The sequence below is a fragment of the Marmota flaviventris genome, chromosome 2 (assembly GCF_047511675.1).
Source record: "Marmota flaviventris isolate mMarFla1 chromosome 2, mMarFla1.hap1, whole genome shotgun sequence".
NCBI classification, from domain to species: domain Eukaryota; kingdom Metazoa; phylum Chordata; class Mammalia; order Rodentia; family Sciuridae; genus Marmota; species Marmota flaviventris.
The window spans coordinates 5801266-5828936 of NC_092499.1; the positions used below are offsets into that span (position 1 = coordinate 5801266).

A 27671-nucleotide genomic window follows, 5' to 3' on the forward strand; every position below is an offset into this window, starting at 1 on the left:
GGGGGCACCAAGTCTTGACTGCAAGTTTTTGCCTCAAGCTTCAATTCCAAGAGTGAGATCAGCAATGGTGTCACGTGCCATTGTAAAACTGTCAGAATCCACAAATGTCCTATACAGAGCGAGCCCCAAATACACAGCTGTGGCCTCCACTCAAGAATCATATATGGGGGGCTGGGGATGTGGCTCAAGCAGTAGCGCGCTCGCCTGGCATGCGTAGGGCGCTGGGTTCGAGCCTCAGCACCACATACAAATAAAATAAAGATGTTGTGTCCACCGAAAACTAAGAATAAATATTAAAAAATTCTCTCTCTTTAAAAAAGAAAAAAGAAACATATATGGGGGGCTGGGGCTGTAGCTCAGTGACAGAGTGCTTGCCTGGTATGCATGAAGCACTGGGTATGATCCTCAGCACCACATAAAGATAAATGAATAAAATAAAGGCATGCTGTCCATCTATAACTACAAAATAATAATAATAATAATACATGGGGAAAAAAAGAACCAAGGGCCGGGGATCGAGTCGACCTTGGTTGGTGGAGCACTTGCCTAACATGCACGAGGCTCTGGGTTCAATCCCCAGGACTGAAAAAGAAAAGATAAAAAAGAAAGAAGGGGGGGGGAAGACTAGAGTTTGGTAAAGGTAGACTGGTGAATGGCAGAAAGGGGGTCTAGACAATGGAGGGTGGGGGGCTGGGGATTGGAGCAGAAAACACATTAGAAAACATATCTGGGGACTATTTTCCAGGTGAGATACAGATAAAGGCTGGGGCCCGGTGGGGAGGTACCCAAGGCCACCTGGGAGACAGAAAAGCAATGGGTGGACATGGGCTGCTATGGGGAACCTGAGTGGTACCAGTCCATGACATCACGAAACCACAGGTCCCCAAGACCCCTGGTGCAGGCTGCCAGATGCCTGCCTCACTGGCCCCCCAGGTACCCTAAAGAAGGAAGAACTGCTCTCCAGCTACCTGTCTGTATCCTGACCTCAGTCACTGGGAACACCCTGCCACCACGTCCTCCCCACCCCCAGCTGGGACATCCAAAACCCCATCAGCTCTTGCTTCCAAACCTTCCTACAACTCCTTCCCTGGCCTATGCTCCCAAACATGGCTTCCCACAACTGGGGCATCGGATAACCAAGAGAAAGTCTTAAAAATGCGTGTTCGTAAATAAGGCAGCGGCAACCCTGAGGGGCCCAGGCAGGCTCTGCTTATCTGGAAGCTCAGGACCACCTATCATGAGGTAGTCCAGACCTCCCCCTGGGCCCGAGCACGGCCGGGCGGCGGCCCATCATAACCACAGTCCTAAGGTGCCAGTGGACTGCAGACCAAGAACGTACCGCAAGACCAAAGGCACTGCCACCTCCCCCGGGAGTAGACCCGGACCCTTGGTTCATTGCTTGTTTGGTTCTGTTTCGTTTTTTTATAAAAGAAGGAAAATCAGAAGCAGCTCAAGGCATCTGGGTTTTTTCCCGTGTCTGTTCCAGAGACCCCCATGGACCCTCAGCGCTCCCGACTGTCCTTAATTAACTCTGCATACAGACCCCAGGCTCCTCGGCTAGGACGCAGCCCAGGCAGAGTCGTGCCTTGGATTTAAAACTGCGTGTACCAGCTCCGGTCTGCTTGGCGTATTAATAATGTGGTGCTGGGCTGGGATCTTAACAGTCAGAAAAGCTGCAGAGATGAGTCACTGTCTGGAACCAAAGGAAAAACAAGGCCCCCTCACAGAGTCCAGAGGGACAAACTGTCACGAGCATTCGATCGAAATGTTCATGAGTGCGTGCACTGAGCTCATGGCCAAAGCACCGGGGGACACTGGGAGCACACCCTCCTGCCCCTGGCTCATCACGACTACAGCCCCCCTCTGCATCTTCAGCTGTAAAGTTACCCCTCTAGAGGCAAACAGGACCTAATTGATCTGGCGTGTCTTTGGTACAAGTATCTTATGGATGTTTTGAGCAGAGAAAGACGTAAAAGGGTTATTTTTATTAAAATGTTGATTTTAAGAAAGAGAGCCTGTGGTTATACAAATAGCCAGCCCTGCTCCCACCGTGGACTTCCTACCTGTTGAGTAAATGCCACCCTTGTCTAACTTCCCCTGACAAATGTAAGCCCTTTGCAGAGCTAATTTCCTGTACCTTTGTGAGACTGGGGCCCTGGACATTATGGGGCCATTTATGAAAAAAGGGAGCGGTAATTGGGACATCTTTTGAAATCGTGTCCCCTCTCTGCGCCGGGCCCCCATCAGCCCTCTAATTTTAGTTGGTCGGGTTACAGAGGATGTTTACATATGCCTCTTCCTGGAATTTCACCTCTCTGCTTCAGGAGTGGGCAATTAGAGAGAATTAGGGCCTATTTGGCGCATGTTTACCGTTAATGGATAGAGGCTGAGGCAGCCTTGGGAAATGCAGTCTGCCGGGCTAATTGAAGCTGGCAATTTTTTGATTCCTCATTTCAGCTCAGGTATTGTAGCAACCAAGGTCACAAAACAAAAGCTCCAGCCCACCATGGTAATGACCGGCGCAGGCCTGCCTGAAGGCCTGCAAGCAACTTATTACCATAGGCTGAAGCAGCACTGAGAGCCGGAGGCCTCTGCAAAGCTGCCTGAGCCGGGCAGCCCCGGGTGGGGGGGGGGGGGGTGCCCATCCCCTTTCCAGAAGTTTCCAGGCTGATGGCTTTCTCAGAAAGTTCTCAGCTGAGTGGGGTTTTGACAAGGGTCTCCTGATCAAAAGGCGCAAGGTGGGCAGTGGGGACAGTGCAGCTAGCGACCACACTCTCCTGGGACCAAAGCCACTCTACAGCCCAAAAAAGGTGCCCAAGGCTGGCCAGCAGCCCGTGTGTTTACAACAGTGCTCCTAACACGGGGGCCCTGCACGTAGGATCTGGGGGGGCCCTGGGCCTTGCCTACACCCAGTCTCTGACCTACAGTGAGGTCTGTGTCCTCAAAAGGCTGGCAAAAAACTAGCTGGTGGCCGTGAACCATGACCACTGGTCAAGCAGGAGCTGGTGGCCAGCGGAAGGCTCCCCACCCAGGGTCTGCTGCCAGCTCATCATGTGAGGTCTCTGGCCCCCTCACCTCTGAAGTGGGACGGCAGTAAAACCAGAAGGCTCCCAGGTCCCTGTGACCCTAAAGACTCAGTGGTCATGCACACAAACCACATCTAACCACCATGGAGTCCAACAGAACTCCAAGAGCCCTCAGATGACCACAGGCCTGTATCCCCCCACTTTCTAGATGGGAAAATTGAGGCCCAGAGGGCTGGAGACAGGGCCTAAGGTCACACCCATCATCAGGTCTGAGCACAGGTGGTACCCAGGTCTCTGGAAGGTGCCACTGCCTGACCCTGAGTCCCCCCATTTCTAACTCTCTCCTCAGACCACCTGACAAGTCCCAAACAGGGGAATGTGCCTTGCTAGGAGGCTGGTGGGGACCCAAACTGGACACCCAGGACCCTATGCTCCCTCCACTGGTGAAGCAGGGTCTTGACTCTCCAACACCAACATCCTGAGCTGCTTCTGACTTACAGATTGTGGCTGCGGCTCCGTTTTACAGATGGGGAAACTGAGACCCAGAAACTAGCAAGTTCCCCAGTCACACTGGCCACAGTGAGACCCAACCCTTCTTCCTTTTACGGTGGAGATCTTGCTACTGGTTGCGTGGAGTGGCCCAGACCCTCAGAGCTTGTGGGCACGGCTGTTACACACAGCTTCTCCCCAGCCCAGCAACCCCAGGGGCCACCCTGGCTCTGCCTCTGGTCCTCCCTAACCACACACACCTGCACCGTGGGCTTCAGAGCCCCCAGCCCTAATTTCTGAACCTGCTGGGGTGACTGAAGGAAGGACCAGGAGGCGGAAGAGCCGCACAGCTGCGATCCCCGGTGGCCAGCACAGACATGCAGTCAGCCTTTGGCCCCTCTGACTGTCCTCCTTCCCCAACTTTCCATTCCGGAGTTCTGTCTCCTCAGCCCCATTCTGTCTCTGTGGCTGTCTTTTGGGCTTCAGGCCCAGTTTGATCAAACTCTTGTTTACAGTTATAGCCATTGCAACTTTTCTTCCCCAAAAAAACTTGCACAAATCAAACCCTAAAACCAGAAAGTGAGAACAGGCTGGCTGATGAAGCAGGTCACCGTGCAGCGTGGGTCTCTGTCTGGTCCTTTGGACCCGACACACACAGGGACAAGGGCCCCCACACAGACACACACTAAATCTCGGGGAAGGGAACTGAGGTCTTCTTTTCATCTGAAGAAAGGGCACCTTCCGTGGCCAGCGTGCATTCACAGGACCTGGGAAAACTCTGTGGCACCCGCCTGATTATCCCCAGGTGGCTCCTCTCCACTGGGCGCCCCCGTTCCTTTCTGCCTGCGCCTTTGTTTCCATCCGAGCAGCCCTGGGAGCTCCCAGGCTAAGAGTCTCCTCCTTAAGCCCCTGCCAAAGACCCTATTCACTGTGTAAAGAGAAGCCAAGCAAAAGGTGGAAGGAGCCCCCTCCCCGCCCGGCTGCCGAGTTAAGAACTCCCAGACCATCTGCATTTTTTTCTTAAGCCCAAAGAAATTGGAGAGCAATTAAGAAAGTCATGACTATCCCTCAGCCAGCGTCCTCTCCTTAATTAACTCCTCTCCCACACACAGCCCGCTCGGCCTCAGTCATCAGGCACCTGCCCTCCGCACCAGCCCGCCACAGTCACCAGGACCTGGGAGCTACAAAGACAAAGGCAGACATGTCTGGAGACCTTGTTTTGAGAAGCCTGGGTAAAGGGAGGACCCAGAGGCACTAGAAATTCCAGGACCCATGACCACCTCAGAGATGGGCCTCCTGGGTGCTGGGCCCCAGGGTGCCCCAGGAGATGCCAGCAGGGCAGGCCCCTCAGTGGGTCCCTCACTTGACCTTCCCTGCCTCTGATGTACCCCACACTGGGGGGAAGTGCCACCTCTGTGAACCCCAGACCCCGGGAGCCCTGCTTCCCCAAGGTCCTGCCAACAACAGGCTTGGAACCGCCTCTCTGAACCATCTGGGTATCACAATGAATGCCCTTCCTACTGGAAGGTCCCTGGCTCTCTAGCTGGGAGCCCCACACTTGAGATGGCCTCGTCCAGAAAAGTTCAACCCTTCCAGAATTTTCTATCTGCTCAAGCCAGGGATCGGGACCAGATTCAACTTCCTTGTTCCTCCTTCGGGAGAGGGGACAGGGTTCAAAGCAGCGAGGGGAGGGGGAACTAGTTCTTGGGTCTCATTGACAACCATTTAAATTCCAGTCTCCTAAAGAGAACAACGTGTTCCCAGTGCCCCCAAGTTTCCCAGTGCAGCTTCTACACTGTCCGACATTGTCTGCTGCCCTTTAACCCTTTGCAACCTCCATTTGTCTCCCTCCACATCCCCCTTCTGTGCAAGTCTCTGCTCCTCTTTTCAAGGAAAAATTCATTAGCAAGCTCATTAAAGGATGGGTAGATCTTTTTTTTTTTTCCCCCCTTTATTCTTTCTGGAAGTCAGATTGCTCATAAAAAACACATTTAAGTTACTTCATGTAAATGAATGAATAAGAAACACATGCATCCTGTTGCCCTTGAGTCTTGCCAGGTTTTGACATTATTTGGAGAAAAGTACTTGGAAATAGGTTTGGAGGTTGACTCACGCCCCAGGAGGCCTGAGGTTGGGGCCCTGAAACTCAACAAGCAACTCGCAGGTGGGAGGGGGAGGGGCTGAGTGGGGCCACCGTGTCCCTTAGCTAAACCCTGGCTTTCCTTTCCCATCCACCCACAGAGGGCAGGTGGGAGAGGAGGGCCAGCTTCCAGACAAGACCCCCATCTATTCCCAGGTATCTGTGCCCACCAGGAAGAGCCTGCTAGAGGTGGACCCTGGGGGACTCTTTAGCACAATGACAAATGACCAGAGACACCATCACCCTCCCACCAGGGTCCTCTGTGCCTCGCTGCCTAGATGGTCAGGTCCTCATTTCTACCCCCTTATTATGAGTGCTGGGCTCAGGGATTGGCCAATCCATCAAAAAAGAATCAAAAATGTTCATTTCCCTCAACCCTTAGCCTCCTGCAAGAGCAGGATGAGTCTCTGCCAGGCTGACGGTTCACATTAGTTTCAACTTCTTTGAGAACTTGGTATATTCTTAATTTATTGTTCACCTAATGACACACAAACCCCCCCCCCAAAATACATGTTTGCCTGGGACTTGACCTTCACAAGGACCTAGAATATAACTCAGCCCAAGGACTGAGACTATTCCAAACTCCTGGGAGGCAGGGGGCTGTCAGGGTGAGCCTGCAGAGGGGACTTTGGCCTTGCCTTCACTTTGCCTTCACCTTTTTTGCTCAGTCCACCTTGCGAGAGTCCTGAGCCCTCTCTGAGGAAAGAGGCTCGAAGCCACGGGCATTTGGCTCGGCCCAGCCACGAGGACACGTCTTCTAAGCTCCGGATATGATAAGCCCCCAGGAGCCCCGCATCCTGCCCTGTGCAAAGCTCTTCTCCCGGGCCTCCTCTCCACGTCACTGTGTTTGCAGGTGGCTCAGCAAATGCCAGCTGTGGAGTAAATGTCACAGGGCAGAGCCTTCCTGATGCCCTAGGCACACAGCTCCCGCCTCCCTGCAGCCTGCGGGCTCTCCAGAGAGCAAAAACAAGCAGACCACACATGGCCCCCACTTCTGGTACCTGTGCCCCTCTGCCTGTGCGAACGGGTTTGGTTTAAAAATAATATCCCCTTCCCATTTCAATTCCAGGGGAGAAGGGCAGGGTGCAGAGCAGACGTCTCTGAATCCTCTGTTTGATGAAAGAACATTATGGAAGCTGCGTGCACGAGCAGAGCCTCCCTGGGAGGGGCAGGGCGCACACAGGCTGCCGCATCTGGGGGAACTGGAGTCAGTCAGGGGCCTGGCTTGGAATTCTGTTCACAGAGGCTCTGGCTGGGACATCAAGGGGGTGTCAGCTGGGACAAGGACAGTGCTGGGCCCACTTGAGGCTCAGGATGTGCCTTCACCCCCCATGGCAGCCCGAGCCCAAGCAGGGGGAGACCTCCCAGGTCACCCACCAGACTCCCATGCCCCCCAGGACAGCCCGATCCCGAGCTCTCGGCGGCACTGGTGCATCTTGAATAAGTGAACCACACACACAAAGGACACACCCTGAGTGGTTGCCACCTCTAATCCTCGCTTGCTCCTCCCTCCACCATCACTGATTTTTTTTTAAAACAAAAACATTCCGTCTCATTGCAATTTCAGGGGTGAGGAAAGGGGGCCAAAGGAAGGACTCACTCAAAACCACCATTTGATTAAAGGACATTATCAAAGCCCCGTGTGTGACACCACAGTGTTCTCACAGGCAGCGACGTTGCCATGGCTGGCGGCGAGAAATGTCTTCGAGCAGGAGCAGAAGGGCCCCTTCCATGTCCCTGAGTAGGCCCACAGGCTCCACAGGGCTGGGCCAGGGTAGAGGCTCCGTGCCGCCTTGCACTAATGTGCACGAATGTGTCAGCTAAGCTTTATTGAGCTTCTACTGTGTACCTGGCCAGTGTTGGATGCTCCCCACTTACCGTCCCTGGCTGGCAGTCGCTGGCGGTCACCATGAAAGGAGTGGGCCCACACTCGCTGGCTTGGCGTGGCAAGGTCTCTGTTCCAGGCAGCTTCAGGCCCCAGCCACCCCCAGCTCGATGTGTAAGGTTGGCATGTTACCTGCCCTGGCTAGGTGTTTATGTCCCTGAACTGAGGCTGTGTGAGCTGACCCTAACAAGATCGTGTGTTGACACGGCGAGAAACAACTCACCCCAATCCTGGAAGGAGGCCAGAGGCACATAGAGAAGAAGGGTCCGGTCCGGTGGTGAGTCCCGGGGTGGGGTGGGGGTCCTCCGCACGTCCATCCACGATCTTCAGCCAACTCGGCCATGGTCCCACGCAGTCCACAATGGATGAGTCCGGCTTGGGGGAGGGGGAGATCAGAGTTATTCGAGAGAAGCGTCCCAGGAAAACCAGACAGCCAAGACACCGGGAGGACGTCTCGCCTGCAACGCGCTTCTCAGTGGACTGCGGCGGCTACTGTGGATGAGCCGTGAAGGAAAAGGTGCAGGGGGGACACCAAAGGCCCAGGTGGCCACCCCAAAACCAACACCACATGGTCAGCTAGGGGCCTGGCAGGGCTGAACTCAGGACTCCTGGGAACCTGACAGCAATATGGGCAGGCTGGGGACACACCCACCAGGCAGGAAACGGGGGTCTCTGGGGCCAGCAGGATGGGATGTGTAAGTTCAGCTACAGCCCGGGGTCACTCAGACTAGGCTAGGCTCACAGGAGGTAGCCTCTGAGGGTGGTGGCATGAGATGGAGACTCCAGCAGGCTCGTCCCACGGGAACCAGGAACCTGTTGGAAACTGAGAGAGCTCTGAGTGGGCTGGAGAGTGGCATCTGGCCTTGGTGGCAGGGCTGAGGGCAGCAGGCAGGCCAGGTGGCCACAGATGTGAAGTTAAGGAACACCAGCATGTCGGGCAGAGGCCAGACTGAAGCAGGGAGGGTAACAGTGCAGGCTGGGCATCGTGGCAACAGGCTACAGCAAGCAGAGTGCCAGGTGGGTAACCAACCTGGACCCTGGGAAACCAGCAGAGGAGCCACCAGGTAAGAAAAGCAGGTAGGAGCTGCGCAGCGCAGAGCCTGCACACGCTCCTGGAGGTCCCCAGCCCTATGTCCTCTAGGAGGACACAGGCCCCAGCCAGCAGCGAGGGGCCTAAAAAGCTGGACTGAGCCCCAGGGGAGGAAGGAATCTAGAGGACGGAGAGGTCCGACTCACAGACCCCAATCCAAGAGGGAGACCTGTGTGGCCAGAGGCTAGGGACACATGCTGCAGCCATCCCTATGCAGCCACCTGGGCTGAGAGCTTCAGGACCACAGTCCACAACAGCCATCCACACTTTTGTGGGATGGGGGAGGCAGGGGGGCAGGCCCTTGGGGGCCTGAAAAGCCACAGACACAAGCTGCGCCCTCCAGCTGCCCTCTACAGGGCTGGAGCCTACTGCTCCAACTCCTAGACAACCCCCCGGCCCGCCCTCCCAGGGGAAGTGGAGGCCATCAAGGGACTTGCTAGGTGACAGGTGCCAAGTTCAGGGCCGGGGCCATGGGCACGCTCAGTTAGGATCAACTGTTGAATGACGGCATGAACGCGTGAGTGGATGCAGGCTCGGCCAGCAAGGCCCCTTCAATGAGGGCTGGGGCAGGAAGCTACCCACTCCCCTAACACAAAACCGCCCTCCACCCTTTAACCTAGGATTCCGCAGGGCCCCCTGTGCTGCTCGGGTGGGGGGTCCAGCCCTTTCATTCACTCACCTGTCCAAACAGACATCCCACATACTCTTACTGAGCCCCACTAATGCCAGGCTGGTGCTTGGGCACCCAAAGGAGGGGGGGCAGGCCTAGGGCACTCTAGAGGGCCAGAGTTGGAACTGGTGAGGGAGGGGTCGGAAGGGAGAGAGAGAGCAAGAGAGAACAAAGGGGGGGGAGGCAGTGAAAGCAGAAAAACAGCAACTCTCAGAACTGGGGGGGGGGGGGGCGCTCTGCCCAGCCCCTCTAGGCCTCATTGTCTCCTGAGCACTCGGAATGGACTAGATGGACACACACAAAGTCAGCAGTGGACTCAGGTGTGTGGACCAACTCTGAAGCCAGCCTGGACCCCTGGATTAGGAAAGGGGGAACCGTGTCAACTCAGGGCTGCAAAGAACCCTCGGGAAACAAAGAGACAGATAAAAAGGGCGCCTCCCCCACCACACTCAGGGGGACAGTTGGTTCAGATCCTTCTGCGTGGTCACAGAAAAGCTTAAGAGGACAGCCTGGGTACCAGAGACCTAAATAGCTTCCAAGTGGGGCGTGACTGGGGCCCAGTATCCCCATGTTCAGGCTGTTGAGGTTTCAGGGGTCTCAAAACCCCAAGGACCTTGGATGATGAATGTCCTCCACCCCACCCCCCAGTCTGAAGTATCTACAGGGGCTAAATATTCCTGGTGGCTTTAGGGCTATCGCTTAATGATCACTCTAGACCTGCAGGTGAGGAGGAGCCCCAGGGAGCAGAGTTAAAACCCCTCTCTCCGGCAACATGGCCAGCTGCGGCTTCTGCTCTCCAGTGGGGGCTGAAAGGGAGTGGGTATGTGATGCCACTCTCAGAGGCCTCAGCCCTTGTCCCTGTCCTGTCTCAGCACCTCTCTGGGGAGGGTGGACAACTGCATCCCACCTCCACAGGAGGGGAAGGAGCGCCTCTGGCTTTGGTCTCTGGGGACCACTGCCGTTCCTCCATATTGCTCTCCTGGGGTGCGGGTCAGAGCTGGTTCTGCGACTTGGAAAGAGAGTCAGTGCTGACCCACAATGCCCCAGAACCTTCAGCCTGTGAAGGTCCATGAGGAGGCCCCTTGAGGTTTTAACTGATGACCTTCTCCTGCTCTAACCCTCCCGCTTCTCTAGTTGTTCTTCCAGTTCCCTGACGGTGTGGCTTGAGCCTAAAGTTTAATTGGAGTGATCTGATCTTGATTGATCTGCCTTGGGGTGAGAAATGAGCCCAACTTGGGACAAACAGCGTGAATTTCCTGCTGAGGATGTACCTGTTCTAGAGATATCGATGAGCTCTGGGGTTCAGAATGGGGTGGGACACTAAGTGCAAGGGGACCGACTACCCTGAGATGCAGGACCTGGGGATGGAACCACGGGTCCGCCACTGGGCTCCAGCACCAGCCTCAGGTCAAGCTGTAACCTTCCCCTAGCACTTGGCGGATAGAATCTGAGAGGCACCAGCTCTCTGAACCCCAGTCTCACCAGTGTGACACACTGCACCCTCTCTTGGGGCCCGTGTCCCTCTGCCTCTCAGCCTAGAGGGAGCAGGCTTGGGTGCTTGACACCTCTGACTTGGAACTCTACTGCCACCTGCTCATCAGGTAAATTCTCAGTGGGGCCTAACACAAGTGAAGTGTGTGCCAGGGTTGAACACTGACTCCTGGTGTTGCCCCAGGCCCCTGCTGTTGAGGGGGACAAGTGGCCTGGCCTGTTAGGTGTGTGTGCTGGATGGGATGCAGCCCCTGAACCTCACAGCCTGTGTGCAGCCCTGTTCCCTAGCTACCTTCAACTCCCCCCACCCCCCCATGGACCTTGCACTATGACAGAGGCAAAGACTTAAATGAGGAGCAAAAGGAACGTCACTCGTGGCACCAAAATTAGAAGTGTGGCTTAAGAACTTGCGTGGCCCCTGCCCTGCGGACGCCGGTTCACCTCATTATGGAAATCAGTGTGTTTCCTTCGCAGACAAAGAAGGCTCCTCCTGAGGCCCACACTGGAATCCAGCAGCTACCTCATTAGCGTCTGCGGGCTCTTCCTTCGACAAGGCCTAAGATTAGCCCTGTGTTCATTAAGGGAAAGGGCGGAAGGTGGAACAACACTGGAAACCCAGCTGAGGGGCGGGGAGGCTCTTTTCTGCTGGCCCCTCGCTCATGGCCCCATGGCCGTACCCTGTACCTAGGGATTTAATCACCAGTCGGGGGCGGCGGGGAGGGGACAGGAGGCAAAGAGGTTAAACTCGATGAAGGAGTTAAAAACCCAAAATGGGGCTATTTGATTTGAAAGCTTCCTGGAATTTGTCATTGGGATAATCGATTTAAAAGCTTCCTCCTGTTTCCTTTCTTCCAGCCCAACCTGACCTCAGAGGAAAGCTTCTCCTGGATGAGTTTTTTGGGGGGGTTAATATTTCCTAAGTCTCCACTTCCTACCTTTTTGTCTTTAATGCCTTTTCTAAATTGTTGGTTTCTTCTTTCTCTCCGGCCCCCTCCCTCTCCCTTTCTTTCCTGTCTTTGGCTCTCCCCGTGGGAACTTAACTTTTAAGAAAACCTAGCAGGGGCTCTAATTGCATTTTCTCCCCAAAGGCTCTGCTGACTTTGCTTCAAGTCCCTCCCTCGGCTAGTAGTGTCTGGCACTTACCTGCAGCCTAGTCCACCTCACCTGGAAAGGTAAAGGTGTCAACCCTGTTTTGCAACTGAGATAAGGAGTCTCGGGAGAGCGGACTTAGCCCACTGTCCCAGCCCTCGTTGGCTGAACTGGGACTCGAACCCAGGGCCAAGGCAGCAAGGCAAGAGGCAGGTTTCTGAAGTCAGGAGGCCTGGGCTCCCGGAGATAGGAGCAAGGGAGGCCAGAGCAAGTGTCCCCGTGAAGCCACAGGGAGAGTGTGTAAACAGTGGGCCGGAGGCACAGAGCCATCCATGTGAGGAGAGGAGAAGTGTCTGTGTGTCCATGAGCCAGAAAGGTGTCAAGAGTTAAGCCACAGAAGTCTTTACCTGAGGGAGAGGCGCTGGACGGAGCAGAGCGGGTCAGGAAGCAGTGGGCTGAAGAGGAAATGGAGGTGAGGAAGGAAAGCAGCGAGTGTAGACAGGTCTTTGGAGAAGCTGGGCTGCGAAGGAAAGACAGACACTGGAGTGGCCAGAAGGAAGGCCAGGAGGGGCCTGGGGCTCCAGGCTGCAGAGAGCCAAGTCAGAAAACCAGAGGGGCCACCGAGGTGGTGGAGGACAGGCCTGAGACAGGTGCACATCTACTGCTGGACCCTCAGAGGCAATGGGGCACCGACGGGTGCAGGGGAGACCCAATGGGAGGAGCCACTTGACAGCCTCTGCTTCCCTGGGAGGTGACAGGCCAGTCCTGGGTCAGGACAGGGTGTTGTGAGGATCAAATGAATGGATGGTTGCAAAACAGGGGACATGAACGTCCACTATTGTCACTCACTGACAGCAGGACCCTGGATTTTACAGCTCACTTGAATCATCTATCTCGCCAGGGCCTGGATTTTCGCTGACCATAAATTATTCTTCTTAAACATTAAGGATGTAAAAACCAGTGGTAAAAGCTCCTGCCAGTCTCTGGAAGACAAAAGGTTCCCTCCTAATAGCCTGAATTAACTCAAAGAGGGTCTCCGCCCACCTCATTTGTCACCTTCCAAGTCATCCTTCCACCTCCATTTGCCACATAATCCAATCAGCCCCTTTCAGATGCCTGGGGGCTATTGTCCAGCCAAGCTGGGCTTCTCTAAAGCAACCCAGAATGGTTTTTGTCTTGTCCGGACCAAACTGGTTGGCTTAAAAGGGGACCAAAGAAAGTGGTGGTCAAATGAGGACCCCAATTAGCTTCCAAGAGACTGTTTTCATATCTTTGTACCCCACGCCTAGCCTGGTGCGCTGGGCATATTGTCAGTGTTTCAGAAAATGTTTGTTGAACTAATTCTGTTTTTAGTTATTCTGTACTTTATTGACTAAGCGTGAACACACCCAGCACCTACTGGGTGCTCCCTGATGACTGGGGGGGAGAGGGCTGGGCAGCAGTGAGCCCCAAGGGCCGCCTGTGTGACAGTGTCCTGCCGGTTTACAAAGCACTTTCACAGGCCTTACGTCATTTAGTCTTCAAAAGCACCCTGTGGGGTAGGTAGACGAGGGTGGGTTTTTTTCCTTAAATCCCCATTTAGTCCATGAAAGGAACTGAAACTTGGAGAAGTTAAGCGACTTGTTTTAAGGTCACACTATTATTAAGAGGTGAAGCCAGCACATGGTACCAGCATTGGGGCCACCAGGACCTCTAAGACCACCCTGGGCAGCTGGGGTTTCAGACAGACTGTGCCCTGGTGGAATGTTTGATTTGAAATTAAAGAAAGGCTCTTAGAACTCTGGGCTGGGGGCAACAGGGGGACCAGGGGCAGCTACAGTGGCATCCAGGATCCAACTGTGACCCCTTCTCTTGCTAGCAATGTGGCAATATACTTACCTTCTCCTCTCCCCCATTTCCTTATGTAAACCTATTCTGTGGGACACGGGGCTGGACTCTCAGAGTTCTCCTTCTTACCTAACTTTCTAAAACTATGTCAATACCACCTGTGTCCTCCTAGAACCTCAGCGGCTTACTGCACCCACATGTCACCTAGGAGTAACATCACTCTACTTAGAAAGTGCCCTGGAAATGGCCGCATGCACGATTGGTGTTCTTACTCAAGTCCGCCCGATGGCCATGTTAGTGGAGCCCCTGCATGATGCAAGGAGAGCCCCAGGCATGGGGGCTGCCGGGAGTCTGTTGGAGAATAAATAACATGAGTGAGGCAAATGAGTGGCATGGGAAGAGGCTGACCTGCCAAACTCTTTCAACAAACATTTACTGACCACCTCCTCCACACCCGGTCCGGCCCCAGGCTTCTCTGGATCATTTAATTCTCACAACGGCCCTAGGAGGTTGCTCCTATCATCCCCATTCCCTAGAAAAGGACAGGAAGACCTCGAAACAGGCGGGGCATGCCTTCGGTGGGTCAGGCGCATGCTCATTCCACAAGCCCACCAGGGGTCCCGAGTTGCCCATGAGGCACGTCAAGCTCTTGGCCCAGGTCCCCCTCCTGAGAAGTTCCCAAAGGGATCCTTCCACACAGGACATCATAAGGTCAATGACACAGTCGGCATAAAAAGACCGACACCCCCTGGGGAGGGAAGCACTCCAGGTGGCTGGCAGGTGAACACAGGCAGAAGGCCCAGGAAAGCACCCACACAGGAGCTCAAGCACAGGCAGGGGCTACCCGCCAATGCCCCCTCACTAGGGCATTGGTTTAAGTCTTTAGCCGGAAGGGTCAGCAGAGGGTGGGCTCTGGTCCTCTTCATCCCACGGCGTCCTGGTCTTGGTGTCTCCTGGAGGCTGCTTCGTATGCTGGTGGGATCGAGGAGTCCACACTCATGGTGCTCTCTGCAAATGATCAGAGATATGAGTTGCAATTAAGTTAATTAATAATTAGAGTTAGAACTAATTGGTTAACATTTTAAATTGTGTTTAATGGTAATGGGTCTGGGGGTGGACAAGCAGGGTGGCCTGCCGTGGGCTTCTGTCGGCCATGTTGTGTACAAAACCCCACAGCAGGACTGCGGCACCGCAAGATGGAGGTGAGTGGCAGGCACCTTGGCAGCAGCTTGACATCGGAGAAGGTGGTCCTTGAAGAAGAAGGGGTGAACCGATGATGTCATCCCTGAAGAGAGACCCTGTGGCATGGGAGGGGGCAGATTAGAAACCATCTTGATGACCCCTAACGGCCAGCACTGGAACAGCATAGAGAAGGAGGGGGCAATTGGAGGGAAAGGGAAGGAGTGGGAAAGGGGAGGAGGGGGGGTGTGGAGGGAGGAGGGAAAGGGGAGGGGGGTGGAGGGAGGAGGGGGAGGGAGGGGGAGGGAGGAGGAGGGAGGGACAAGGGGAGGAGAAAGGAAGGATGACGACATGAGCCAGGGAGGGGGGAGAAGGTAAGAGGAGAAATGGGAGAGGGAGGAGGGAGAGAAGAAACGGGAGGGGGAGGTGGGGGAGGAGAAACGGAAGAGGGAGGAGGGAAAGAAGTGGGAGGGGGAGGAGAGCAAAGGGAGGGGGTAAGGATTACTTGATTGACAAGGCACAAGTGTTAACTGTGTGCGCCTGCGCAACTCAAAGCCAGGTCTAGCAGGCCGCGAGCCATTTGCACACAGAGACCGCTAGGGGGCGCGCGGCCCGCACTCAGAGCCCAACAGCACAGCCACCTGCGGCGCCCCCGCCCGCGAGCAGCTGCCTCAGAGCCAGGCTGGCGTAGGTGGGCGGGGGACGCCCAACAGGTCTCAGGCCTGGAGGGGCACCACGCACTCAGCCCATCGCATAGGGCCGCCATGTCCCCAGAACGCCTCTCCAAGTCACCGTCAGCCAGAATGCACCTATAGACATCGGGGAGCACACACACGCATGTATCCAGAGGGTCTCAAACGCCCCCTACCACAGGGGTCCCCTCGCACCAGAGAGAGGGAAAGGCATCTAGAAGACCCCGCCATAAGGGGCTTCTCAGAGCACGATTCCACTTTTGAAAGGTACAGAAATCTCGCCTCCAACCTTCGGTCCAATTAAACAAATTAATTAATTAAAATTTAAAAGGCCCAGTTTTCGATACAACGTTTTCACTCATTTTTGAGGTCTAGAGACACACGACGCAGCCTAAGACGACCACCCTGGCTCTCCCGCCTTCGCTGCCAGCAGCGACAACCCTCCCCCCGCCCCAAAATCTTGCCTTCTTCCTGAGCCACGCAAGAATCAAGACCCCGCATTATGGCGCCTAATTAACTCTTCTACAGTCTCGTCATCTGCTCAACTGCGCCACACCTTCCTAAGACCCCAGAAACCAAGAGCCATAAAAATAAACTAATCTGCGTCCACGCTCTTCCAAGACACCCTAAGTCACACAACCAGTGCCGCAGAGGGCATCTCTGAGAATCCTGCAGGCGCTCCGCGCGGAACCTGAGGTTCTCAGAACATCTCCCCCTATGTTCATGAACTCAGAATCTTCTAGCAAATCCTGCACCCGACCCCCTCCAGTAGGAGAACAAAGGCCACCTCCCCTCCCCACCCCGCCCCCCAAAATTCCGCAGTGCCACCAGCGCCCTCTTGCGGCCAACAAGAAAACCTTCCAGAAACCTGCCACGTAGCAGCCCGCTTGCGCCCCCCCACAGCCCGCCAGCCCAAGATGGGGAGGGGGCGACTTGGGGGCTTAACAGGGACAAAGGAAACGGCAAAATACGACTTTACCAAAGTCAAGAACCCACAACATGTAAGAATCTTCCAGCGACCATCACTCCACGCGCAATGCTGACAAGACCCGGGCCCCAATTCCCAGCTCTCAGCACCCAGACCCCCCCCCAACACACCCCCTTTTCTGAATTTCTCCCTTCCCTCTTCCTAGATGCAAGCACACAGCTTTCTCTCTATTCCAGCTCACCTCCTGTTTCTATTCTACCTGTACCTCAATTTCGTGACCCTCCCCTCAACCCCCCTTCTCTACGCAACTGGTTCTAGGGGACTCCTGGCAGGTTTGTGCTTGGGCACCCTCTCTCTCCACTGTTAAAGTGGCTGTTTAGGGTAGAACCAGATGTGGTTTACAGATTTTTTTTTACTCTCTTCTTTACATGGAGTCGGCTCTGCACTAAACCTGGATACTTGGATTCAGAGTCCCTGGCAAATAGGAACCTCTCACCCTCACGCCCATGGTCCACCAATAACCCAGCTAAAGACTAGGGGGGAATGTGCTCCCAAGACCCTTCTCTTCGGCCCTTCCCCTCCTAATTCATAGGGCATGCAGAAGGCATCGCCGCCATATCTCCCACTATTAAGGCGATTCTAAAGGCGGCTTCGAACCCGAATATCGGTGTTTTTGGACCCCCGTGACTGCGGCACACTGGTTCCAAAAGGAGATTGATCTGATTTCCCCCGCTCATCTGCGTCAGAGTCCCTGCCACTCAAGCTATCCTCAGCGACTGGACAAGAAACGGACCCTGATGTCCCCCCAGGAAAATGTGCCTCGAGATTCCCTTCCTGACAGGATTTCATATCCAATGCATGCTTGGGGACCAGGCAAAGTGGCCGCCTTCAGGAGAAGGTCCCAGCATCGGTCCTTCGGCATGTCCAGGAGGACAGAGCCCAACCTAGAAGGGGATGGCCTCTTCCTTTTGCACATCCTTGTAGGCAAGGATGGCCAACCACTTACCAAGTGAGGGATTCTCGCGTGGGCGCCCCGGCTCTTCGGAGGAGCTGCAGCCTTGGGCTAGCAAGCCAAGGCGCGCTCCATCTCAGCTCTCCGCGGTCTGCGCTAGGGGCTGGCTGGGTGGGGTTTATATGGAGGCGCAGAAGGGGTGGTCTCTGACGTCAGCGCATTCTGCTGCAATGCGCTCATTTCTCTAAAAGTGATTGGCCGGAAAAATGAGCCCCCCAGATTCTATGACAAATTGCTCTAGCCGCACCCAGATTGCAGCAAAGACGGAGGAAAAAATTCTGCCGCAGTGCCCCTGGCCGCCATGACCAACACCCTGTGGTCGCTGGGGCTTCTCCCCTACATGAGCCCTAATCGGGCAAAAGAGGATGATTTGTATTCACAATTTATGGGGAAATCACCCGAAGGGATGGTGGTCCTTAGAGAAGCTGAGGCTAGAGGTAGGGTCCCGGGGCCAGCAGATCACACACCTGGCTATTTCGGAACATCGATCAGAGGATGCGGGCTTAGGGAAAGAAAATGATGCTTTTTGCTTATTGTTCTGGAAAATAAAAAGCCTGAGGGTAAGATAACTGGTTCCCAAATGTAAACCTGCGGCCGTCACCCCCTTCTAGCTCACCCTATTTCTGATGCGTTATCTTTGACATAGGAGACTCAGCATAGCATCTTGAAGTCAGGAAAACCTGGTTTTTCCGTCCCGGGTTCTGCCGCTTAAAACGGATATACCCAGAACCCTGCAACGTCCCTTCCCCTTTCAAGGGTTTATTTCTTCCACTTAGTAAGGGGGTGCCTTCTCCTTCCCCCCCCCACCCTGCGGACCAGGGTTGTAATGAGAATGTAGATTTGAGCCGTGTCCCACTAAGAAAACTACTTTTTGGCAAGGAAGAGTCCTATGTGGCGATGTCTGTGGTGCCCCCCCAAAATTGGGGTGATTTCACAACACATACACTTTGAAAGAGCCCCCCACCCCACCCCCCGGCCGCAGCAGCCGCAGCGGGCGGTGGGGGGGGGTGGCTCAGGAAAACAGGCAGTGACACATGTTGCTGAGGAGCATAACTGCATAGCCTTGTGCTCCGGGACTTGGCACATGAGAGTTAATCCTTAACAGGTGGCCCCTTCAGCCCCTCTGCCCGGCCCGAGTGGCAAAGTGGGCAGTGCCGTCAATCAAAATGTCCTCTTGCAAAGGTCAAAATGCTGTTGAAAGGAACTAAGGATCTATCTTAGGGTGACAGGTGGGTGGCAGCCGGGAGGACAAGGAAGGCGCGTGATGACAGAAAGGGGTGAGAATGAGTGATGGACCCCAAAGGGGAAAGCAGAGGAGGCCATACGGGGAGTATCAAGTTTAAAAAGCTCTCCGGCACTTCGTTGGGGGTTTCATGATACTTCAGGGTGAGCCTCTCATGCCCAGCAATCCTAGGAGTGGGCTGTGAGGGAGTAAGGCTACTGTCCCGGGAGGAGAAAACTGACCATCAGGTCTCCAGAGACTCAAAATCCTTAGGCGAGGGGGCTCATTTACATGTGATTCCACGAACTGTTGGGAAAATAAGGATTTGGGACTTTGTGGGGCATCGTGAAGAGCTACCAGAGTGTGTCAGACAATGGGGGAGGAAGAAAATACCCCATTTTCAGCTTGCGGGACATGCAAAAAGCCCCAGATACAGGAGCCCCGCAAGCAGCACTGGCGAGACAGAAAGGCCCACACCAGCTGCATACGTCAAGAACATTTCAAAAAATCATGGCTCCAAGCACCCCAGTCAACAGAGAACGTTTATTAGCCACGGTATTAATAGCTAGGAAACAGCCGGAGCTGGCTGAAGCCAATCAGCATCCAGAAGCCCCTGTCGTCAGGCCCCCGTGGCCAATCAGGCGCCAGCAGGCCCGGTTGCTAGCCTCTGGGGGCAGAGGCGAGGGGTGCTCAGCGTCACGGGGGCTCGCTATCGCGCTGTGCGTGGGAGCCCAGGCGGCCACCAGAGAGCATCAGTAGCCACGCACTTGGGGTCCTTGGAGGCCTCCTTGGAGGCCGTCTTAGACGCATTGCCCCTGGCATCATCCCTGCAACCCCCAAAGAACACGAGGTGACGTTTTAGAGGGAGCCCCAGTCTCAGTTGGGGTGCCCCTGTGGGGGCCCTAGAAGGAGAAACCTTCTGACACTCAGTATCCAGTTTCTCTCCTCAAGGCCTGGTACCCGTGAGAAAAGTTGTTAGGCCTGCGGATGTGAAGTTGGCCTCTTTGCTTTTTTACTGGGTCCCCAGGCCCCTAAGTTTGCTCCTTAGAGTCTGATGGCAAACCCCACCCCTCTGCTCCAAGGCCTTATCTACAGGCCACAAAGACCCTGGAAATTATGTTCCTGAGAAAAGAACCACGGGTTTGGATCTCAGCTCTGCTCCTCCTAGCAGGGAGGCTGAGGTCCAGGCCCTTCCCCTCTCTGGGCCCCTATTTCCTCATCTGGAAAAAGGAAAGAGTTGGACAAGAGGGTCCCCAAGGAGCCTTCCAGTCCTGCTTTGCTTGATTTGAATGTATACATCAGGCGAGTCAAATGTCTTCCAGAACATTCTGCATGACAGTAATTAGTATCAGGTGTATCCTGCAGTCCATGTGGTTACTTCATCATGCTCTTTTCTTTCCATTGTATTTTATTTTAAACAGAACTCCATGGCAACATGTTTATCCTTCTGGCTTCCTAAAAGAAAGAAAGAAGATAGAAAAAAAAAAAAAAAAGCAAAGAGAGAAAGAAAAGACTGTTGTAAACTAATCTCCACCGAGCGTGGTTTAACCACAATTTAAAAAAAAAAAAAAATCCATATGTTTAAAATATTTTTGTTGGCTTTTCTGGAGCTCAAAATTTAACTTTTTAAATATTTATTGGTCCAAAGAAATGGAAGAAATTCTTGAAGAAGCCAGACCTATGGTAATATTTGGATCTGAACTGTTTCTCGATCTGGGCAACGCTGTACATGCTTGCCCTGCTCAAAAAGGACATTTGAGGGCTCAGATTCATATCTTAGGAGAAAACAGACAAGGAAATCCAGGTTTGAGAAATTGAGCACTTTCTCTCTGTACATGCTGAAACCCAGCTCTCCCGCAGTCCTGGAGGAGAGCCAGTGTCCCAGACACAGGGCTTAGTTTGCTTCTGGTCCTCCTACTTCTTCCTCTTCTTCCTCCCCACCCCAACATAGATCTAATTCAGAGCACACATTTTTCTTCTTTTTTTAATTCATACTTGGGAACCCTCAAAAGCAGTGTGAGCAATCTATCCACATGTACGCACTTGTGGGCAAGTGTACAAATGTCCTAAGACTCAGCCAGGAAATGAATACAAGGTCCTCTTTTTCATCTCCCAGGCATGGGTAAATGCACTCTCTTCTCAAAAACCGTACTGAGGGCTATTGCAAAACAGCACACTTGAGTGCCTGCCTCTCTAAGCAGTCTCCCTGTCTTCCAAGTCCCTTAAAACATTAGTGTTCCCCAAAGATCTCTTAGCGCACTCTTCTGCCCTGGGTGGCTGCAGCCACAGCTGAATCTGCTTTAGTACCAGGCCTGCTGCTGCAATCCTACACTTGAGTTCCCTCGCCAGCCTCTGGCAATTCAAACCTCCAGGACCCCACATCCTTGAACTGTCCCCCCCTCACCCCCATTCCACTATAGAAAAACCTAAACCAAAGTTAGAGAAGCTGCAGCGTGCACAGGGGGTCTTCCCCTGATTCCCATGAGGCTATTAGGTAGTTTTGTTTGTTTGGGGGCAGTTGGGGGACAGAGTCTGGCACTGCCAAATAGATCCACTGTGCTTCCCACAACGTGCAAGACTGAGCACCAAACAGTGCAAGATTTAAAGGAAAAGATCACGCGACAATCTCCTCTTCTGGGGTCCTGGAGCTGGCTGTTGTAGAAAGCACACCGACCCCAGCTCCCTAGAGTCAGAAGCGCTCTACTCCCTGAGTTGGGTGCAGTCGCTACTCGGCACAGAGAAGTTTGCAAATGGCAGAACCTAAAAAAAAAAAAAAAAAAAATTAATAAAGTTCAGCGCCTCCTGCAGAAGGCCAAGGACGAAGCTGACTTCCCAGGAGGCGGCTGCACATATGTTTGAGTAAATGTTCAACAATAAGCAGTTGCCCTTTTCCGCCTGACTCGGCCGTGTGCATGCTGTGGGGAGAGGGTGGCCAGTTCTTCAGGGATACTTTTCCTAATGAGGGCCGGTGGAAAGAGCTGGAAGGCAGCACTTCCAAAATGGCCCCCCTAGTTGTTCTGGGGAGTGGATTCGGGTGGTTTTTCTTTGTCCTTCTACTTTTATGAATTTCCATAGTGGCATGTGTCATTTCCACGATATGCTTTTTTTTTTTTCTCTCTCTCTCTTTTAATGCAGCAGTTCAAGAAGACCGGTCATTTCACATTTCAGCTCTTCCTTAAAGACTTTGATTATAAAATATTTTTTCTCATAAGTAAATAAAAATCAAGGGACTCAGGCTTCATGTTCTACACAGCACAAGGCACCTACTGAACACAGGAGTTCACCGGTGGGTGGTGGGCAGTGGTATGGGGGGTGTAGCCACGCTACTGTGCCCCACTTTCAGAAAGGAGCTCTTAAACCCGCCCTAAGTGATTTCTAGCCCACAAGAGCAAGAAAAGTGAATGTTACAGGAGGGAACTAGAGGAACACAAGGCATGGGGCCTAGGGGGGACAGGCCGTGGCACTGGGTTAGATTTTAGAAGTGACATCTTCACTCTAGGGAAAGGTGGCCACGCTGCCCTATTCTCCCTTAGCACCCCAGCCCCCCTGGCCTTGGGCAGGGGCCAGCCCCGGATTCAAGCTAGGGGTTTTCTTGGCCCCACTCCATGGAAATATTTCCTTCGGTGGAGCAAAGAACTGCTTCATTCAACTGCCTGCGGCTAGGGAGGGGGGTGGCTTTCACTGTGTTGACAGAGAGCAGCCCAGGTCTGAGGAGGGGCCCCTGGGGGAGAAAATGTATTCCAGGTAGAACAGGACTGGAAAGTTTGCTCTGCCTTTTTTTTTTAAAAAAAACTAAAAGATTGCTGACGGTTGAAAAACTGCCACCCCACCCAAGAGGCTCCCGGAGAAGATGTTTGTGTTTCTAATACATTTCACCAAAGACTAGAAATGTCTTACTGTCAAAATGAAGGGGGCCGGGGCCGGGCACCCTTTCCGTTTAAACATTCAGGATCCAGATCCCTCCAGAGCCCACAGGCAGCCTCTCTGAGCCACACCCGGTGACAGCCACGTCTCAAAGCTAAACAGAAGACACCTGTGAGAGTCCAGGATGCTGGGAGATGGCCTTTAGAGACCCTGGGCATAGAGAGGCCTATCCTGGCACTGAAAGGGACTAAGAAACACACCAAGGGCAGCATGAGCACAGCAGCGGGGGCTACACTATAGCAGGGCCCGCTGCTGGAGTTGGTGACAACAAGCCACATACCTGATTCGAAGAAGCTCAAGGTGGCCAATGTCCATCACTGATTTTCTTCCCAGTATGCAGGTAGACCAGCAGTCCTGCCTAGCGGCTCAGGGTTCAGACCTGAGATCATGAGGTCAGATCCAGGCGTAAATTCACTGGCTACCTGTGTAACTGTTGGGGTGGTTGCTGAACTTCTCTGAACCTCCATCCATACAATGGGGTTAACTGCCTCCCTCATCAGAGACTAAATGGGGGAAAGAATGTGTGTCCACTGAACCCACTCAGTTAGTTACACACACCCCGTATCCACAGCTGAATGCCAGGAGGCTGAGCGAAGAGACCTTGCCGTTTCCCACGTTGTTAGCAATGACTTTCTAAGAAGCATAAGTGTATTTCGTGTATGCATATTATATATATATATATATATATATATATATATATTATACAGTTTTCATATATAAAAAACGTATATATACCCATACTTTTTTTTTCTCTGAGATGAGGTTACTCTATGTTGCCCAGTCTTCAAATTCCTGGGCCGTAGCCATCTTCCTGCCTCAGCCTCATGAGTAGCAGGGACTAATGGTGCACAGCACCGCACCCAGCGCTGTTATAATTTTTTAAAAAGTTAATCCTACATACCAGCTAGGTCAATGAGCAAACAGTATCATCCGTGCCCTGTCCCTGACAGTTCCCTTCCCTTCAAACATCGGTGGGATGACTTCCAAGGTCTTTCTCTCCAAATTGCCTGTGCAAAACTGCTCCAGCCTGCAGTCTGGGGATGGGCCCTGCCAGCCTCCACCGTCCTGGAGAGAAAGGAGAAGCAGCCTCCCCACCCAGGCTCTTCAGCTCAGCCTGGTGGACTCTCAGTGGCCACCTACCATAGCCACCCACCAGAAGTGTGTGGCTAGACTCTCTTCCTAGTTAGGACCTCCTCTTGTCCCAGAGCCTGGGGTCTGCAAGAAAGTCTGTAAGCTCAGTGGGAAAACATCTTCCAGATGGGAACAGAAGTCCCAGGTCTGGGGCGTGCTCAGCGGTGCAGTGCCACGTTGCTCAGACGGCTTGAGGCCCTGGTTTTGAGCAGCGATTCCCAAAACTGAAAACAAAACAAAAGACGGGTGGGTGAGAACTCAGGCCCTGAGATCAGGCAAGCTGGTGGGCATTCTGATGACCTCAGTGAGTAGCAGCTCGACTTTGGCTGAGTTCCTTGCCAGCTCTGTGGACCTGGGCTTCCCCATCTGTACAATGGGCATGATCAGTGCTGTCCTCCAGAGCTGTTGAGGTATGTGTCTGAAGCCCTCAGAGCAGTGCTTGGGTACCCAGAACCCCACTGACCCAAGTGCCACCTTTCTAGCTCAGGCAGATAGCCCAAGATGCTGCCTCCAGGGAGGGCAATCCAGAGGTGCCCCCTTTCCCTCCAAGGATGCAGAGCATGGAATCTTTACCAAGCCCTCCTGGATGGAATGACACATCTGGGCCTGGCAGTCAAGAACAAGAACTGTGCGCCTCTGGGCCCTCCACCACCATCCCTGCCTGGAATCCCAGGGTCAGGACAGTGGCCAAGAGTCCAAAGCTAGCCCTCTCTCCTTCCATGCTGACCTCGGACACACATGTGTTTATTGCTATCCTGCAGACACATCTTGCAGCCCACCCAAAGCTGCATGTCCTCCCAGGTGGCGTGACTTGACCACCCTGGGCCACTAGGCCTGACTGAGGGGTGCTGAGGGTCATTCCAGAATGCCACAGGTCACTTGGGGTCTCTGTGCTTTGCCCCTGTCTGCTAAGATGCCCAGGTTTATGCTGTGCAAACGCCGCGCCCTCTGAGACACGACTTCAATGTTCAACATACCCTTTAGGTGTTTGCGGAAAGGATGAGTTTAAAGGCGCCTGCCTTTGGGTAAACGGAGCTGCCCTCGCATCTGACGATAGCACTGAGCAAACACAGGCCGCCTCCGGAAGGCTGCCCCACTCCCACCAGCTCCCAACCCTGCCCCAGGGCAGGTAGGTCAATAAGGTCGGACCTACTCTCTGAGGATGCTGCTTCATTTGGCTGAGCCTGGGTGTCCCCTCTGCAAAAAGATGAAAATTAATATTCATGCCACCAGTTTGCTCTGAACACAGAATAAAAATAGACTTAAAACACAAAAACAAACAAACAAACAAAAAACTCCTGCATTATCCATGTGAAAATGGACTCCCATGGTCAGCGTCCCTGGCAGCTGGAGAAGTAGAGGCTCTCTCTGAGCCAATCACTGAGCCAGGACTGGCACCCTCAGAACAGGCTGCCCCTAAATCCACCAGCTGAGCTTTTTCACAGTTCACTTTTGCATAGTCAGTCAACTTTAAAGGAGAATACAGTGCCTTCCTCATTCAGCTCAAGGAACTCACTGAGGGTGGAGGCCCCCTACTCTAGGTGTCTGGGATAAGATGACAGAGAATGGGACAGCACCCCCACCCCCCCAAAAAAAATGCTCAGGGCCAACAGAAAGATGTCCGTGCTCCTACTGTGCGCAGGGCTCTGCTCTGAGTGCCTCTGCTAGATCTCAGGTGGGCAGCTGGCTCCGTCCAGCCTCTGTAAGTGAGCGCAACCCACCTCCCCAGGAGGTGAATCAACAAGTGGGAAATTGTCATTTAACCAGGAGGGCGAGCCCAGTAGGGGGCTGGGATGCCCATGAAAGGCTGGCATCTTGGCCGGGGTGGGAGTATCAGGAACCTGGGCCCACGTCCTTTCCCGAAAGCCTGGCTTTATGTACATTTCCCAGAAATTCTCTCTGTTTATACTGAGGGGCCTCCCCAGAGCAGAAGTCATTCGAATCCTGTTTTCCGCTGTAAGTCACTTTCTGGCTGGCTCAGGGCACAGGCATCTCAGAACGTTGGACGTATGGCCACGTGGCCGCCTCAGAGATCCAAGCAAAACTGTCCGCTGCCCAGCAGAGCTATCCTTGAAAGGCTTCAGTGTATGTCCCAGCCCCAGCTCTGGGGCTCCCTGCAGGGCCCACACACACCCTGCCCAGCTGGCCTTTTCCCTGCCCAAGTCAGGACCCTGGTGTGGAGAACTCTGAGGAGGCCCACGGGGGAAGTCGGGAAATGGCCGGGGCCCTTGTGCAGGCTTCTCTCTCCCACCAGGCTGGAAAGAAAGCCCGGCTGAGAGTGGGCACAGGCAGTGGGGAGAGGAGGATGGCAGAGGACAAAAGGACTGAGGTGATCGAGCGCTTGCTGTAGGAACACACAGACCCCTCTTGGTGCTGTTCTTCTGCAAGGGTCCCCACTCAGGCTGCCCTTGGCTGTGTGGTTCGGGGCCATGGGGTGCCTGGCAGAAGTCAGCACCATGCTTCCAGATGGCGGAGGTAAGGCTGTGCCCGCCGCTCCAACACTGGGGGAGGTGGTGAGAGGCAGAAACAAGATTGAATGATTCCAACATCTGCTGCAGAGGCCCGGGAGTCAGGCAGGATGGCCTCTTCCCACAGCCGCATTCCTGGCAGGCTGGGCGGGGCCTCTGAACCAGGATCTCAGCTCAGGCCGCCCAGCAACCCCCCAAGTGCAAGTCTATGCTGAACAGAACACGGAGGCCAAGCCATATTCCCTGAGATCAAGATCTTCACACGGGAACGCAAGTTCCCTTTAAATAAAGCAAAAGCTCCCATCCATCCCACCAAAATTCTCACTCTGCCACCAGGCTTTGCTTTAGACCCAGGCTCGGCCAGGTTGAGCTTGGTGAATATCCATCTCTCAACCCCAACCTCCAGGCAGGAGGCTGGGGCCCAGGGGCAGCCTCACTCTGTAGGACACTGACAGAGAGCAAAGAGGGTACCGGCTTCATGTGAACCACGTTGAATGTCTGCAGCCTTTTGTCTTATTTTTTAAGATCTGGATACTTTTGCTCAACTATTCAGAGATATACCATTAAAACCCCACCCCACCCCATGCAGCGGCTCTCATTGACTTTATATTATGTCTGCAGTCTAAACGGGCTTGACTTCTCAGGAGGGCCATCTGGCAACATAGACCAAATGTTTAAGTGCACACGAGTCTCAGTTCAGCCATTTCCTCTCTAGAAATGATCCCTGCAGAAGGGGGAGCACGGTGTGTGAAGATGCGAAGCACCACTGTTTCTGGCCTGGCCTGGTCTGTCGGCAAACTGAAAAGAGCACCTAGCGTAGACCTAGCAAAGTCCCAGGAGTGTACACTCAGCCGTGGCCCATTTCATTGTCACCCAAGGAATAAGCATTTGCTTCACAGATGAGGAGACTGAGGCATGGAGATGGCTAGCAAGACACACATCTCCCTGTCGAGTTGGGGTCACCACTTTCCCATGGTCTTTGCCCATGGGGAGGGCACCACAGAGGTTCAGCCCACTGAACTCGGTTCTTGGCCACCCTGATAACAGAACCACAAAGAAAGCTGGTGTTTCACTAACACACTTTCCAACCCCGGAATGCCACTCTAGATGAAATGAGACCTACCCACCCTCCTAGCTCAGGAAAGGGGCGTTGTGAAGCCCCCCAGGCCATCGTCCCCTGGTTTACTTAGCTTGTGGGTGATGGAGAAATCACCGCTCAAGTTGACCCTGGAATAAAGGCCCAATCTCCAGCACACACCCAGGAGGAGCACAACGTCCTGAAGCCCTGGTGGAGCACACCACGTCATCACTGTCCCAGACACAAGGCCATGGTCCTGTGGTGTGGTCGTGTGGTGGCCCCAGGTGCAGGAGGGCACCTGGCCCACAGTGCTGAGGGCACACTGTGTGT

At 53.9% G+C, this 27671-nt stretch overlaps 1 long non-coding RNA gene across 3 annotated transcripts in view; it reads right to left on the minus strand.

Moving 5' to 3' along the window:
* Positions 1–17599, minus strand: part of LOC139704656 (uncharacterized) — a 31886-nt gene extending 14287 nt beyond the window's left edge. Inside the window, exons 1-5 of one of the 3 annotated variants that reach the window (XR_011706517.1) lie at positions 17513–17599; positions 14925–15005; positions 14148–14715; positions 8193–14058; positions 7764–7915 (exon numbers count right to left, since the gene is read on the minus strand). This is a non-coding gene — a long non-coding RNA (uncharacterized lncRNA). Of the gene's footprint in view, positions 1–7763; positions 7916–8192; positions 14716–14924; positions 15006–17512 lie in introns of all 3 variants that reach the window. The other 2 variants (XR_011706518.1, XR_011706516.1) reach the window with 2 other exon arrangements.
* Between the last annotated feature and the right edge of the window lie 10072 nt (positions 17600–27671).